The sequence below is a fragment of the Parasteatoda tepidariorum genome, chromosome X1 (genome assembly GCF_043381705.1).
Source record: "Parasteatoda tepidariorum isolate YZ-2023 chromosome X1, CAS_Ptep_4.0, whole genome shotgun sequence".
Classification (NCBI taxonomy): Eukaryota; Metazoa; Arthropoda; class Arachnida; order Araneae; family Theridiidae; genus Parasteatoda; species Parasteatoda tepidariorum.
This window is the reverse complement of record NC_092214.1, coordinates 48228767-48244944: the sequence shown is the minus strand read 5'-3', so window position 1 is coordinate 48244944 and position 16178 is coordinate 48228767.

Here is a 16178-nt window from a genome sequence, read left to right as displayed (position 1 = left end):
AATAATGCAATTTGCCCAATAAAGCCAAGAAGAAACCTTTTAAATTCTCCTCAAATTAAAAAAAAAAGATTTTGTCTCACTAGAATTCGAGTCTGTTGTTCAAATTGTATTTTTTTACGAAAGATTGTAGGATGTTTAATAATTCATGGAAGTAACAAATAGTATTTTCAGTTACGTTAGAGAACAATTCAGTAACATATATAAGAATTTTTCATTATTTTCAAAGTTTATTATTACAAATGAATATTTTTCAATGAAGCTATTATATATTTTATAGTTTTCTAGTCAGTGATTCCCTCTATCATTAGGGATGGAAAAAATCTTTTTTTTTTACTAAAACTAATGAGAAATTACTTATTAAGTTGAACAAAATTTCTTTAGAAACTTTCTTAAATTTTCATAGTTATAAAAGCGTCTTTTCAAATTTTTCTATTGTAGCTAAATATTATTAAAATTTTATGAAAAAGTACATAAACTTATCAATGCTCATAAAAGTTTTATTTAGGTTTTAGTTCTATTAATACTAAATGTCACTAAACTTGCATAAATATAACATTTTAGTGGGTTTTCCCTTAAACAAATGATAAATTACTTATTAAGTTGAACAAAATTTCTTTAGAAACTTTCTTAAATTTTCATAATTATAAAAGCGTCTTTTCAAATTTTTCTATTGTGGCTAAATATTATTAAAATTCTATGAAAAAGTACATAAACTTATCGATGCTTATAAAAGTTTTATTTAAGTTTATTTCTATTAATACTAAATCTCACTAAACTTGCATAAATAGAGTATTTTAGAGGGTCACAAAGTTGAAAAATTCAAAATTCTGGGTTATAGAATGGAAACTGCATGAAAACACTAATCAAACTCAATACATTTTATTTTATTTTATAACCGTCGTTGAACAGTCGACCCAATTTCATGGGTTTACGACCAAACTCAATACATTAACAGAATCGGTCCCATTTTTTCCATAACTGTCCATTTTTTAAATACTACTTCATTAAAGATGTTCCGACTTACATGTTTTCTTCGCACTCAACATAAAGTTTAATTTTCTTATAGTTGACCCTTTGTTTCCGGTGGTGAAAATCCCATGTTCTGATATAAGAAAATAAATACACTTGCAAACTGGCAGCTGTATTATCTAACTGTTTACTTTTATCTTTAAGTGCTCCCATTTTTTGTGTTTAAAGGAGGTAATGCGATCTATAAATACATGATAAACTATTTTAATTATGAGAGGCGTGTGGAAGTTTTGTGAAAATATGCTAAAAAACTTACTTATTTAAAAAAATCTTAGAAAAAATTTCTGACTATTTATTGATTGCAAATTAAACGTAATGAAAAGTTTGCAGAAAAAATTAGTCTGAAAAATATAGTTATTTGATTTGTATCTATTGATATTTTTTAACTTATTGCCTATATCTCTTTTGTTTCGATGTATGTCTATCTATATTTTGAAAAAAAATATTATAAGAATACTTTTTTTTATTATTTATAAAAAAAGAAAAAGAGACCGAACAAATAAGGATATTTGACTAGGATCTTTTAATTTTTTTTTACTTATTGTTTATATATTTTTTGTTTCGATGTATCTATATTTTGTTGAAAAAATATTAGAAAAAATACTTTTTTTAATATTATTTATTAAAAAAGAGATTAAAAAGATATTTGAATTTTACTTACTGACAATATATGTTCTGTTTAGAAGCATTTCTATCTAAATTTTGTTTAAAAAAATATTACAGAAAATATTTTTTACAATATTTATAGGAAAAAATAATAAAAATAACAAATGTGGATATTTAATTTGGATCTTTAATTTCTTTATTTATTGTCTACATATTTTTCCTTTCAAAGTTTGCCAATTTAAAGTTTGATAAAAAATGAAATTTTCTTATAATATTTAAAGAAGATCAAGTAGAGTTCGAACAAATATAGATATTTGATTTGGATCTATCGCTTTTTTACCTATCGTCTTCATCTTTTTCGTTTCAAAGTATATCTATCTAAATTTTGTAAAAAAATATCATGAAAATATTTAGATTAATAAGCTTGTAGAATTGCAGAAATATTTTAGTTAAAAGTAAATAAGGGCTCAAATTTAAAATATCTATTATTTAAAATATCTAATCTTGTTTCAAGTTATAATTATAAAACAAGTTTTTATTTTTTGCGCATAATTTTGTAAGAACTCGAACTAAGTACAGAATTATATGTAAAATGTGTCTTAAGAATCATTATTACAACAATTTAAAGAACTGTTGAAATGTGTTTATTTTTTGGTTTGAATGATATAATCTAAATTTGCTTTTATATTCATGCCACTTTTAAAACACACGGTCACCGCTGCATTTTTGATGGGTTAAAATTGTGTTTTTTTTTCTTCAAACAAATAAATACAATTAAAAAATTAAAATTTTGAAGATTTGCTGTATTTCTTGTGAAAAATACAATAGATTGATTGTCAGTAAATAATGCAATTTGCCCAATAAAGCCAAGAAGAAACCTTTTAAATTCTTCTCAAATTAAAAAAAAAAAGATTTTGTCTCGCTAGAATTCGAGTCTGTTGTTCAAATTGTATTTTTTTACGAAAGATTGTAGGATGTTTAATAATTCATGGAAGTAACAAATAGTATTTTCAGCTACGTTAGAGAACAATTTAGTAACATATATAAGAATTTTTCATTATTTTCAAAGTTTATTATTACAAATGAATATTTTTCAATGAAGCTATTGTATATTTTATAGTTTTCTAGTCAGAGATTCCCTCTATCATTAGGGATGGAAAAAATCTTTTTTTTTTTACTAAAACTAATGAGAAATTACTTATTAAGTTGAACAAAATTTCTTTAGAAACTTTCTTAAATTTTCATAGTTATAAAAGCGTCTTTTCAAATTTTTCTATTGTAGCTAAATATTATTAAAATTTTATGAAAAAGTACACAAACTTATCAATGCTCATAAAAGTTTTATTTAGGTTTTAGTTCTATTAATACTAAATGTCACTAAACTTGCATAAATATAACACTTTAGTTGTAAAAAAATATCATGAAAATATTTAGATTAATAAGCTTGTAGAATTGCAGAAATATTTTAGTTAAAAGTAAATAAGGGCTCAAATGAATACAAAGCTCAAAGGCTCATTAAATATAAACAACCTTCTCCAGTAACGTAACTATATTTTTTTGTGAAGTATTTCAGCTTCAGATAACTTTAAAAAATTATTACGCTTTAACTTGTTTCGAACGAAAAACACAATTTATTTTCATTTTTATGTCAAGTTCTCCAAGTCAATGCGATATCATTTACCTTAGATTTAAATGAATTTGAGCTTCCTCATTAAACCTTATTAGTCTCAGTATATATGATTACATTTCATGTGTTTTATTGCATCATAATAAATCAGAAAAAATTGCTATTTTTGCCGTTGTAGATTTCAAATAAACCAACATTTATCTTGTTTGTATTACTGTAAGCAAACATTTTTCGGGAATAATTTTTACTGGCAAAAACAAAGATTTTAATGTAACAAAAAATACAATATTGTTTTTCAAAGTAAGTAGTGGACATGCGATATTCTACACAAGCAAAGATTGTCTTTAATAAATAAATAAAAAAGATTATTGTTCACATTTATTAATTAAAATTTGTGAGTCTCTTTCCGTAACCATTTAAAATAATTTTCAATTTCATGTATTCCAAGGTAATAAAGCATTGAAAAGTTTTTTTCCTCTATATAAATAACAACTGCTAGAAAATTAAATTCCGTTTTTTTTTCTTGGCAAATTCTAAATAAACACTAATTCAATTAAGGAATTGGTTTTTGTAAAGCCATTGATTGACTTCACAGTAAAAGAACGTCAGTGTAAATAAGAATATAAAGATGGAGTCAGTAATTAACAACAAAAGGAAGTTAATTCATGAAGAAAAAAATTAATAGGAGATTAATAATTGAAAACCACGCCAACATTTATTATTTTTTTTTAAAATTCTGGATCGTGTCTAGGTAAATTTTAAAAGAAAATTCTAAGCGTATTTAATAAGCAGTAATGTTTTTAAAAAAGGTTAATTGCTTTCAATTAATTTGATGTAAATTCGATATTTTAGTGCAGCTAATACATAATTAGTTATAAGTAAATGAAATACACTTGTGCTAAAGTTTAATTATGCAAAAATCTTTCACAGTTTAATTTCTTTTACTTCATATACGTATGACAAAAATGAAATTTTCATAACAGCTAATTAAAAATTTTGAAAACAGTTTGACTTGTACTTATCATTTAAATAAAACAAACTAATTTTTAACTGCTTATTAGTAGCAAGCTTAATTAAGAAGCTATTTCGAAAAAAAATGAGAGATAAAAGAAAGGATTATTTTTTAAAACTTTTCATTGCTTTGTACTCATGTTTACGAATATATTTGAAAACCTGATTTTTTACAGTTTTACTCAAATTTCAGATAAGATTGTTTTTAATTTATTCATTTTCATTGTGTTTTGTTTAGATTGTTTGCCTAAGAACACAGTTATGGAGTATAAATATGGTTAATATAGAAGTCTCAGAAGGTTATGCATGTAAGATGGATGCGAAATGTTCTTCAAACAATTAAATAAATGTTCATAGAAATCAAAATGGCTATAAAGATATCATTTTGAGACACTAATAATACTGATATCAATATGACCACTCTGGGTAGGAAATAAATCTCTTTATTAAAAAATCGGTTTAAGTCTTTTTTTGATTTTTCACTTGAAAGAAAAATGTCATAACGAGAAAAATAAGCTTAACATTTACGTTCGTTTGGTTCAAATCTCATTTATATTTTGTTGGAGGTAGTTGCAATTATTTAGTTTGAAAATCGTTAAAATATATATTATTATTTCGTTAGACATTCGCTAAGTTTACAAACAAATCATTGCTCTTAATTTAACTAAATTTATATCAAATTATAATTGAAACTTTCAAAGTTTTTTTAGATGTTTTCATGTTTCAAAAAATGTTTATTTCTTTGCGGCAATTTGCATTTTTTCCATACTCTATTGGCAGTTTTCAAAAAAGAGAATTGTTTAAATTTTTTACAATAATTCGTCAATTTAATCTAGATTGCGCTTCTAGCAGCAATTTAATATTTTCTACTACGAAGTTTATTTTGTTAATTCAAATTTACATACCAATAAAAACTCTAAAGAGGAATCTTAGAGTTTTTAGACAGTATTAAAAAAAAGATGACAAAAAACTTTTTGAACAAATTTCTTTGCCATCATTTTAAAAATTAATTACTACGAAAACATTTTTTCCCTCAGAGGCAGGAAAGCGGTTTTATTCTAACAAAAATAATACTTTAGCTTCTTTCTTTAAAATTTAATTTTCAACAAGGAATGTCGAAAAAGAACAATGCCTTTGAAATCGACAAAGTTCCTTCAAGGGAATAAAACCAGTACAAATTTTATACTTCTACTCACAGATGCTACCAATTCAAAATCTTTCTTTTCTTTTTCCTTGTTGAAGTAGCATTTTTATTCTTTCTTTTTTTGAGAAAAGAGAGTTAGAGCTTTACTTTTTTAGTTCTCTGAAATTCAATCAAATTATTCTACACATCATACTTTACCGCAGTTTCTTCAAATAAATATGAAGTTTCCTGGGATAGAATTTCTTATATGGAGTTTGAGTATCTATATGACTTTCCTATTAAAATTTTGATCTGTTTTTAATTTCGATTCAGCTCTTTTTTTTGGGGTTTCTTTCTGCTGAGTATAAATAAGGAGTCATACAAGTTCAACTTAAATGTATACGATATAGTGAATTCTAGAAATAAGTGTTAAAATACGATTTAATCAAGCTGCATTGTGAAAACTGTGGTGTAATATTTATCCGAATTACGAATTCGGTGTTAAAAAAACTCCAAGAGTTGCGTGAATGAATAATTCATTTCAAGTTAATACCGAATCGAGTGTTCATACACTCTTTAAAGACTGTATTCAATTATTGAGAAATTTTATATCAAGCTCAGATGCCTTTACTCCATAAATGATTTACTTCCTCCAATTTTGGCGTACGATTAGAAAACGTCTGATGACAATCTGAGATTGTTTACAATCCAGCAGCGAAGGTTTAAATCCAGCTTCATTATTTACAATTCAGGAGTGAAAGTGGTGGTGGCTCCGAGGATAGAGCACTCGCTTCCTATTGAGGTAACCTGGGTTAGAATCCCTACAATAGCTTGTCGATACAAATAATACATCAGGCTCACAAGGACCACAGTTCTGGCGTAAAATATCCTCAGAAGCAGGCGGATATTGGGTTAGAGTCCCCTTGCAGTCAATCTAACAGTAAGAGGGTTTCGTGGTTTTCTTCTCCGTGTAACGCAAAAGCTGGTTAATTCCATGCAAATTTCTCCCAATACTTGATCCCGGAGTTCCCTTGTCCTCTGGGTTGAATTCAAAACGACAAGGATACGGAGCTGACTTGCCATTAGTAGTCGTAAGTTTAAGAGTGAGTCGGCAATTCAACGGCGATTATAAAATTCAGCACGAAGGGAGGCGTAGTGGTTAAGGACATAGGGTGCTCGCCTCCCAATGAGGTACCAGATAACATCGTGTTAATAACTCCCAAATAACAGTGTTACTGAATACCAAATATGGGGACAGCTACTTCATACCAAGTAGAGTGAAGGAACATTCTTGGTGTTTCATTAAACCGAAAACCAACAGTTATGTACTGTGCTTCGCTACACCATCTTCCTTTTTTTTTCATTTTTCCTAAAATACATTCAAAACGTGATATTTAAATGTAATACTCACGTGGCAGCTGCTTATAAAGCTGTGTTCTTATACTTCTGTAACAATCGTAAAATATATTTTAGTTGTTGTCCTAAAATAAAAATTAAGTAAATTTTGATCATTGCATCATTAAAACACAATGCACGTTATTTTAGGTTGCATATTTTTAATGAAAATTTCATTTTATTTCATAATAAAAATTTATCGTAATCTAAAAATGGGTTACCAACGGGCTTTAAAGAATCCAAAAGTTTATTTTTTTCCAAATTATATTAAATAACCAATTGTCTAATTTCGAATTTTATTTGTTTTTTTCCAAGTTGCATAATATTTTTTAAAATGATAGATTTTAAATTCATTTGCAAATGATTTAAAATGATTTCAACCATTTTTAATACTAAAAATTAATAATTCAATGTAACTTTTTTTTTACCTAAGTATATTTTACGTAAGTTTACATAAATATATTTTTTTTCCAAATTATATTAAATAACCAATTGTCTAATTTCGAATTTTTTTTTAAGTTATATAATTTATTTTAAAATGAAAAATTTTAAATTCATTTGAAAATGATTTAAAATGATTTCATGCATTTTGAATACTAAAAATTTATAATTTAATGCAACTTTTTTGTACCTGGAATTAACTTTGATTGAACGAGTTTATAATTGTGAGCAAAAATATTTAAATTATATTTAAGTGGTCTCATTATACTGACGCAGTCTAATGTAAATCAATATCCAAAGCTTAAACTAATTTAAATAGCTTGAACTGCATCAGTTATTTGCTCAAGATGCATAAGCGAATAATTTTATTAGATATAATATTTCCTAAAATGCAATATATGTTGTACTTACGCGACATCATGCTTTACATAGTTCTGATGTTTGGAAATGAATGAATAAGTATTTAGTATTGTGATTTAGATCATTTTCATATATTTGACAGAAAATTAACGGTGATACTATCATAACATATTTGCATGAATTGTTTAATCACGATGAATATTTAATCATAATTTGTTCACAACCATTTGAATACAACATGAAAGCCAATACCGTTTGCGATGAGTAATTTGTATTCATGCATTTTTATCTCATTGCATTGCAGAAAATATTTCTGTTTGTGATGATATAAATGCGTTTCTGAATTTAGTAATTTCAAAATGTTAGTATTTTTAATTAAACATAAAGAGAATAATTATCAGAACCGGAATACTGAATTTACTTCATTATGCTGTGAATTTATTCAATTATTTTCAAAATTTATAATATATCATTTGAAAGTAGCTAACGTAAATCAATTTTCTGTTTAATTTTCAAGAATTTTGTGTTTTTTATTTACGGATAACCTATAAATTAAAAAAAAGTTAACAACCTTTATTTGGAACATTTTTGAAAAAATTAGTTTTTGTGGAGCAGATGTTTGCGTGGAAAGATGTTTGCATGAAAAATTAACACTCTTCTAAGAAGTCTTTCTCAAAAAATATTTATTATTATAACAGGCAAACAAAATCATTCAGCCTGTTTGAATAAAACACACGCAAATTTAAAGAACAAAACATGCTTTTTACTTTTGGCATTTATTCTTTAAAAAAGAACAATTAAATAAATACCTTAATCATCAATAAAGAAGAATTTTCAAGAAAACTCAATTCAAAATTTATTATTGGGGAAAATGTATCTAGATGTGTTAAGATAAGAACTAAATTGAAATAAATTAGGAATTCTGGAAAATATAAATTGGCAAATCTGGTTGACAAATTGGCAATTGATTGGAAACAAATATACAATTTTAAGGTGTAGCTTTATGATTTTAGTATAGATTATATTAATAATTATAATAATCACCTCCTACAAGAAGAAATACAGAGTCCTAAACATCGCATTTTTAAAAAAACGCGAATTAAGTTTGACAAGATTGTATGAATTACATCTCTATGTAAGCCAGGGATCGCCAAACCTTTTTGATCATCGACCCCTATATAATTTTTCGAAATCTCCTTCGACCCCCACAAAAATAATTTTCTGTTAATTAAAATAAAACTCTATTAGATACTGTGTTTGTACATTTATTTTATGATTTTAAACATTTATTAAAGTAATAGTACATTGTGTAACAATAGTTTTATGAAAAATATATTAATATTGAAATTTAAATACCTTATTATTAAATAATAAGTAATTATGCATAAGTAGATATAATAAGTAAAGTAACTAAACGTTTACTGCTTCTTGATCAATGAGATGGGTGTGCCTGATGTTTTTTGGCAAGGTTTGCTATATTGGGTTCAAAATTGGTCAATTTTAATTTTCGTCAAAATTGGTCAATTTTGTAATTTTCATAAAAAAATACAAAGTGTGCTATAGTTTTGTCGCGAACTGTACTAATCCATATTATTAATGCTGACCTTCTTTTTTGTGCATTGATAATTGAAACTGATATCTGAACTAAATGAATGGTTTTATAAAAACGATAACTAATTATCCAAACCTATAAAAATTTTAATAATGACAGTGCAAATATTCAACACAGTTTGCAAAGATAGCTGAAACTGCGTATGATATTTGCAATCGTAACGTCAATGCTCGTCACACGTGACATTTGGGCAAGCGCACATATGCATATGACTTATAAACTGCGCTGAGTTCGTACCACTGCGTGGTGGTACGTATATACTTGTTTCACCCCAATAAATATACGTTTATTAATTTATGCTTTATAAAGAAACTGATATTGAGTCAATTATAAAAAAAATTCACAAATTTTACATTATTTAATTAGGTATGTGTGATTTACGTTTTGAGAACTGTTTTTTTTTTTGACCCACAATCGACCCTTCCGATTTGGATCGACCCCCATTCGCCCCCCCCCTGTCTCAGATCGACCCCCGCTTTTGTTAAATAGACCCCTGGGGGTCTATATAGACCACTTTGGCGACCTCTGATGTAAGCTATAAGACAATATCTATCAACCTTTAAAACTATAAAGAAATGCATATTCCTAAATATTTCAAATGCCTGAATAAAGCTGAACTGATTCAATAACGTAATTGATACTTATAAGGCTGTTGTCAACGGGATACGTAACTGTTACATATTAGCATGGAAGGTAGCATTTTTTTTCTTTTTTGCATTAGTAGCCATGCAGATGGTGATCTACAGAGAAAGTAGTCTATACTAATTTTTCATGTATCCTGAAAGTATTACTAAAGTGTACGTAACTGTTACATGTTAGCATGGAAAGAAGCATTTTTTTTTTCTTTTTGCATTAGTAGCCACGCAGATGTTGATCTACAGAGAAAGTAGTCTATACTAATTTTTCATGTATCCTGAAAGTACTACTAAAGTGTACGTAACTGTTACATATTAGCATGGAAGGAAGCATTTTGTTTCTTTTTGCATTAGTAGCCATGCAGATGGTGATCTACAGAGAAAGTAGTCTATACTAATTTTCTATGTATCCTGAAAGTATTACTAAAGTGTACGTAACTGTTACATAATAGCACGGAAGGAAGCATTTTTTTCTTTTTGCATTAGTAGCCATGTAGATGGTGATCTACAGAGAAAGTAGTCTATACTAATTTTCTATGTATCCTGAAAGTATTACTAAAGTGTACGTAACTGTTACATAATAGCACGGAAGGAAGCATTTTTTTTTCTTTTTGCATTAGTAGCCATGCAGATGGTGATCTACGGAGAAAGTAGTCTATACTAATTTTCTATGTATCCTGAAAGTATTACTAAAGTGTACGTAACTGTTACATAATAGCACGGAAGGAAGTATTCTTTTTCTTTTTGCATTAGTAGCCATGCAGATGGTGATCTACAGAGAAAGTAGTCTATACTAATTTTCTATGTATCCTGAAAGTATTACTAAAGTGTACGTAACTGTTACATAATAGCACGGAAGGAAGCATTTTTTTTCTTTTTGCATTAGTAGCCATGCAGATGGTGATCTACAGAGAAAGTAGTCTATACTAATTTTCCATGTATCCTGAAAGTATTACTAAAGTGTTCGTAACTGTTACATATTAGCATGGAAGGAAGCATTTTTTTTCTTTTTGCATTAGTAGCCATGCAGATGGTGATCTACGGAGAAAGTAGTCTATACTAATTTTCTATGTATCCTGAAAGTATTACTATTATAAATTTTGAATTGATGGTTGTAGAATGCACTGATTATGATTAGAAATTAACTATAATTTGTAAATTAAATGAATAATTAATGAACACGAATCATATTTTAAAGGTGTATTTCGTACCTCGTGTTAATTAAAGGCGCAATTTTACTCAATGTTCTGTTTCTTAACCTGGATTTTTTAGTGTTGGGTGAAAATAATTTTTCAAAAATAACATTGGCTATTTTAAAGAAAATAGTTTTTGGAAATTACAACTGGAAATAAATTTAGTTGGCTGAATATAAATAGGATACATGTTTTAATAAACTTGTTTACTTTTCACTTTTGACTTTTAATAATTTTTGAAACTAAAATAAATATTTTAATCAAAAATAATTAATGTTTAGTATAAGTGATACAAATTTAAAATGATTTGTATTCGGATTTTTAACATTGTTGAAAGTAATGCTAGAATTTTTTTTAGATGAAACAGAGTTTAAGAACACTGATTAATAATAAGTATTCATAAATGAAATATTAAATGTAAACTTAAATTACATTCAAAAAATTATTGGTCCATTAGTTATCTTCTTCTATTTTGATAAAAACTCTTTTCAAGTTTGATGCCGAAATTGAAAATTTAATAAACATTTTTACCAAGCGATAGTTTAGCGTATAATTCGTATTTTAAATGCAGCCACTGACTTTTTAAACCGTTTTTTTTTCAAATAAAGGTTAGGATAAAAAAACAATAAAGGAGAAACAAAGTGCTTCAGTTTGCTGTTTTTGTTGAAAAAAAAAACATTTTTAAAAGAAAAAAAACAATTTCAGAATGAATTGAAATATTTTATTATTACTTGATTTTGACGCGGTATGTTACTGTGAGATAATAAATTAAAGAAATGAGATACACATTTTATTCCAAAAAACAATTTTACAGAATGAAAAGAGATACTTTAGGAAACGATAATTATTTTTGAAATTACTTTCACGCAAATAATAATGGCTTTTCTAACTATCGGAATTTAGCAAGAAAAGTAATTTATTTCAGAAGAACCAAAAAAGAAATTTTATGCAACCTGATGAAAAGTGAATTATTCAAGTACAATTTATTCATTCCTATGACTTTATTTTTTTAAATTTTTAAGACTTTTGCAAATTATATCGTTTGAAAATTTTTATATTTTAAGATAACTTTTAGTTTCGTTTCAACCCGTTTGGCAAAATTCAGTTTCATTTTTACTCATAAATATTTAATAAATTGCTTCAATAATACAAATTAAATTAACTCATTCAAAATGCAGAGAATGTAACCTGATTTGATAAATATTTAGAGAAGAAATTACATTTAAGGTGATTATGTAATATTTAAGAATTAAGTTTTTGTTATACTCGCCTCTACAAGCTTATTAGAAGATGGATGACTAAACTAAAATAGAAGTTTTTTCTTAAAGATATTTTCGAGGAAAAAATAAAATTTTTCTCTCCACCTATTAGAGTAAAAATCTACATAAAAAATATATGTTTACAATAGTACATACATATGTGTGAGTAAATATACTGAATTGCCATTTAATTGGGGACAGCATTTAATCGAATTGGATCTAAAGCTCGAGAAGCCCATATGATAAAATGAGCTTGTTCACTGTTGTTTGATTTTACGACTAGCAATTTGAGCTCAAATTTGACTTCACTGGCTACCCACAACCTTTTTCAATGTTTTTTTTTAAATTTTTTTAATTGATGCCTCGCCTATTTTGTTTGAACACTCAAACTCCTAAATTCCATTTTCTGAATAACTACTATTGTTAATTCTAAGATTTCACTAAATTCTTTGAGGCCTTCTGGTGTTGCCATGGATCGCCACCAAGCCTACCTTTTCGAATCCCCCTTTTCTTTTGCTGAGAAGTCACGTACGCGTACTTAGAGACTACAGTATTCCGGATGCCCCCTGACGGGGGCGGGACAGGGTTAAGCTTTGATACCCACAACACGGCTTGTTGCTTAACTTAGGGTAACTACGCAATAGAAAGTTAATGATGAATATAAGTTTGCCACAAAGATAGAAGTCTAGAATTTAAGTTCGACTACACATTTCTTTTCAGTTAAAAACAAAAACTGAAAAAAAAAAACGAAAATAGAAAGAAAAAAAAACATTTCGACATTTTCTAATTATCGCGGAAATTAGCCTAATTGACAATAGTGCTATTTTAAATGTTTGTACCAAGATAAAAGACTCAAATTTGGACCATATATTATCGATGAAAATTGAAAATAGGGGTAATTAGCCCCAAATCAATAACGATATAAAAAAAAACGTATTAAGCAAGATAAAAGTCCCATATTTAAACTATAAGCTATTTATAAAACAATTAAGAAAATTAGATTTGATATTTTGTATCTTTGTATTCGACAGTTTGTAACTATCAGGGTCATTAGCTTAACTGATAGTTATGTTAAATAACATCCCACCAATTATAGCCAAGTGTTTGGTGCAACATATCCGATTTTGCCTTTTTTGCCATTGAGCCGTGAAGAGGTTGAAGAACATGTGGAAAATCCAAGCAGTGAATTGTTTGGGTAGACAACCGCAGATCAATTCGGGAAATATTTTTAATCTTCCTATTTGCCTTTTAAATAAAAATGCCGCGACTTTTCAGAAAAGCTGTCGGGGGTAGCAGGAGCTCACAATTGTAGAGCCGTAAAGCGGTGAGCTCATGTAGGTGAACCAACTAGTCACCGCAGGTGACTAGTATATATCATATTTTTACGTGCTAGTATATTTTACTAGCAGGTATGTATATTTTACTAGCTAGTACATTATACTTGTATATTTTTACGTGCAGAACCATCTGTGGGTTAAAAAAAGTTGAAAATAAATAAGGAAAAGATATTATCACGTCATCAGCTCTCATTATTATATCCAAAATCTATATCATATCTCATTATTATATCAAAAATATATATCGATACAGTAGTGTGAGGAGCACCACAAAAAGTGTGAGGAGCAAATTGAAACTGAAATAGAACTTATTAAGCCAAAAAAAATGTAAAATGAAACTAAAAATGTTAACTGAAACAATCCAGGAAAAAATAGAAAATAAAAATTCAACAAAATACAAAATAAAACTCAAAATGTAGTATATGAAGTGAGTAGTGAATTCAAATGTACCTATACTTACAGTCATTTTTCAAAAATTATTTTAAATGTTTTCATGGCAAATTTGTTAGATTATAAAATATGAAAATAAAAGCACAAGTAGAGGATGAAGAGATCATCTTATGACGCGTTCTTACTGAAGTATAGAAGCGTGTTTGATTTGTTAGTTACGTTGCGTACTTCATTAACTTGATTACACACTATTATGATTTAATGTGAATCAAATTACTAATATAACCTTTTCTGGTTGTAGGAAACTTGCACAGTATTATAAATCAATGCTTAATTTATTGATCTAAAAGCGTTCACATATAATTTTTTTTAAAAAATTTCTAGAAGTTATGGCATGTGTTCCATTAGCTTTTTTGTTGGTAATTTTTGTCCTATGTGTAAGTTAACTTTTTTCCCGTTATGCAATGCATTCGAAACTGTTTATGAAGACGCATATTTTTTATAACATTGTAATAAGAGATTAAAAAATATCAGCTTTAAACCAAGTTATAGAAAGAAACAGTCGTAGACTAGGCACTAGAACCCAAGGTATTCTAATTTTCTTGTAAAAAATAGTTTAAGATATAACTTTTTATAACGTTGTATTTGGAGGTTAAAAAAAATATTAGGGATAAACCAAATTATGGGAAGAAACAGTTGTAAACTAGGCACTGGAAACCGAAGTATAGTAATTTTCTTGTAAAAAATAGCTTAAAATAAATATAACCGATTTAACTAAGATGGTATAACTTTTAATAACTCATATTTAAGTATAACTTAAAATAGATACAATTTTCAATATTTTTAATCGAAATAGTAACACAGGACTGGCAAGAAAGTTATTAACTTTTGATAGAAAAAAAATTTGCATTTTAAAATTATAAGCACAGTATAGCTATTGCTCCCATAAAACTAATGGGATCTTAAAACTATTGCAAAAAAAGTAATGTTTTTGTTAAAAATAGTTATTGCAAAGAAAATATGTAATTAAAAAATGTTTTGAAGTAGTATTAATAGTTAGTAAAAATCAATTTGAAATTATATTTAGGGCAAATAACACATTTGCTTAAATCCTATTTCTGAATAAAATATAAAATTTTATGTTTATTTTGTTTATTATAAATGAAACGCACCTTAATTAAAAATACTTAGATTTAACTTCTTAACATTATTATCTTCTGAAAATATTAAAAAAAATCTTTTAAGACTCTGATTGTGAACACTAAATGATTTACTAGCTAAATATAATGCGTAAAAAGGTTAATATATCTAATCCTAGTCATCTGTCAAAAGCATTTATTATAATTAAAAATGATATAATTAAATTTGATTCACTTAATTAACTTTCCGAGAAAGTTCGGAAGAAGACATTTTTGAGTTATCCTAATAAAGTTTTGGAATTGATGAAGATACTTTCAATTCTTTTTCGTCGTTTTAATTTTATTTTTATCCCAATCCAGCATTTCGAATGATAGAGATAATTTTTGTATTTAAACAGGCGTTTTGAATATCTGTCTTTTGTTTTATACTTTTAAAATTGTTTTTCTTTAAAGTTTATATTTCTAAACAAGAAAGAAACCTGTAATAGCCAGAGCATTATTGCAATTGCAAAAGATAAAATTGTGATATTTATTAAAACAATTACGCTGAATCTCAATATATATTTGATATGGATATTTTCGTGAGAAAAGTACTTAAGAGAATTTTGGTAAAATCAAAAATTAAATATAGTTTTATAATACGCATTAAAATTTGGTAAATGTGGTAATTTTCTTAGGACATGGCATAAAAAACATTTATTGGGTTCAATCTTGCTTTCAGCTTTGTTTTTCTTACTAAACGAGAAGTAATAAGATCTATAATTTTTCATACCATAATTTCCAATAGGCCGTTACCATATGAAAGAAGAAATTACCAATAAATGGTTTAATTAGCATATATTTTGGTTTTATTAAAAACAGTTATGTTTTTTTTACAGTACGGTATAATATTTTCCTCTTACGAGTAGTAATGACATAACGACTAGTATATGACGTGAAAATTGTGGAAAAATTATTGTTGAACAAAATTTTTTTATTAACTTAAATTTTATTTTTAAAACTGAATTAGTTAGAAAATGTA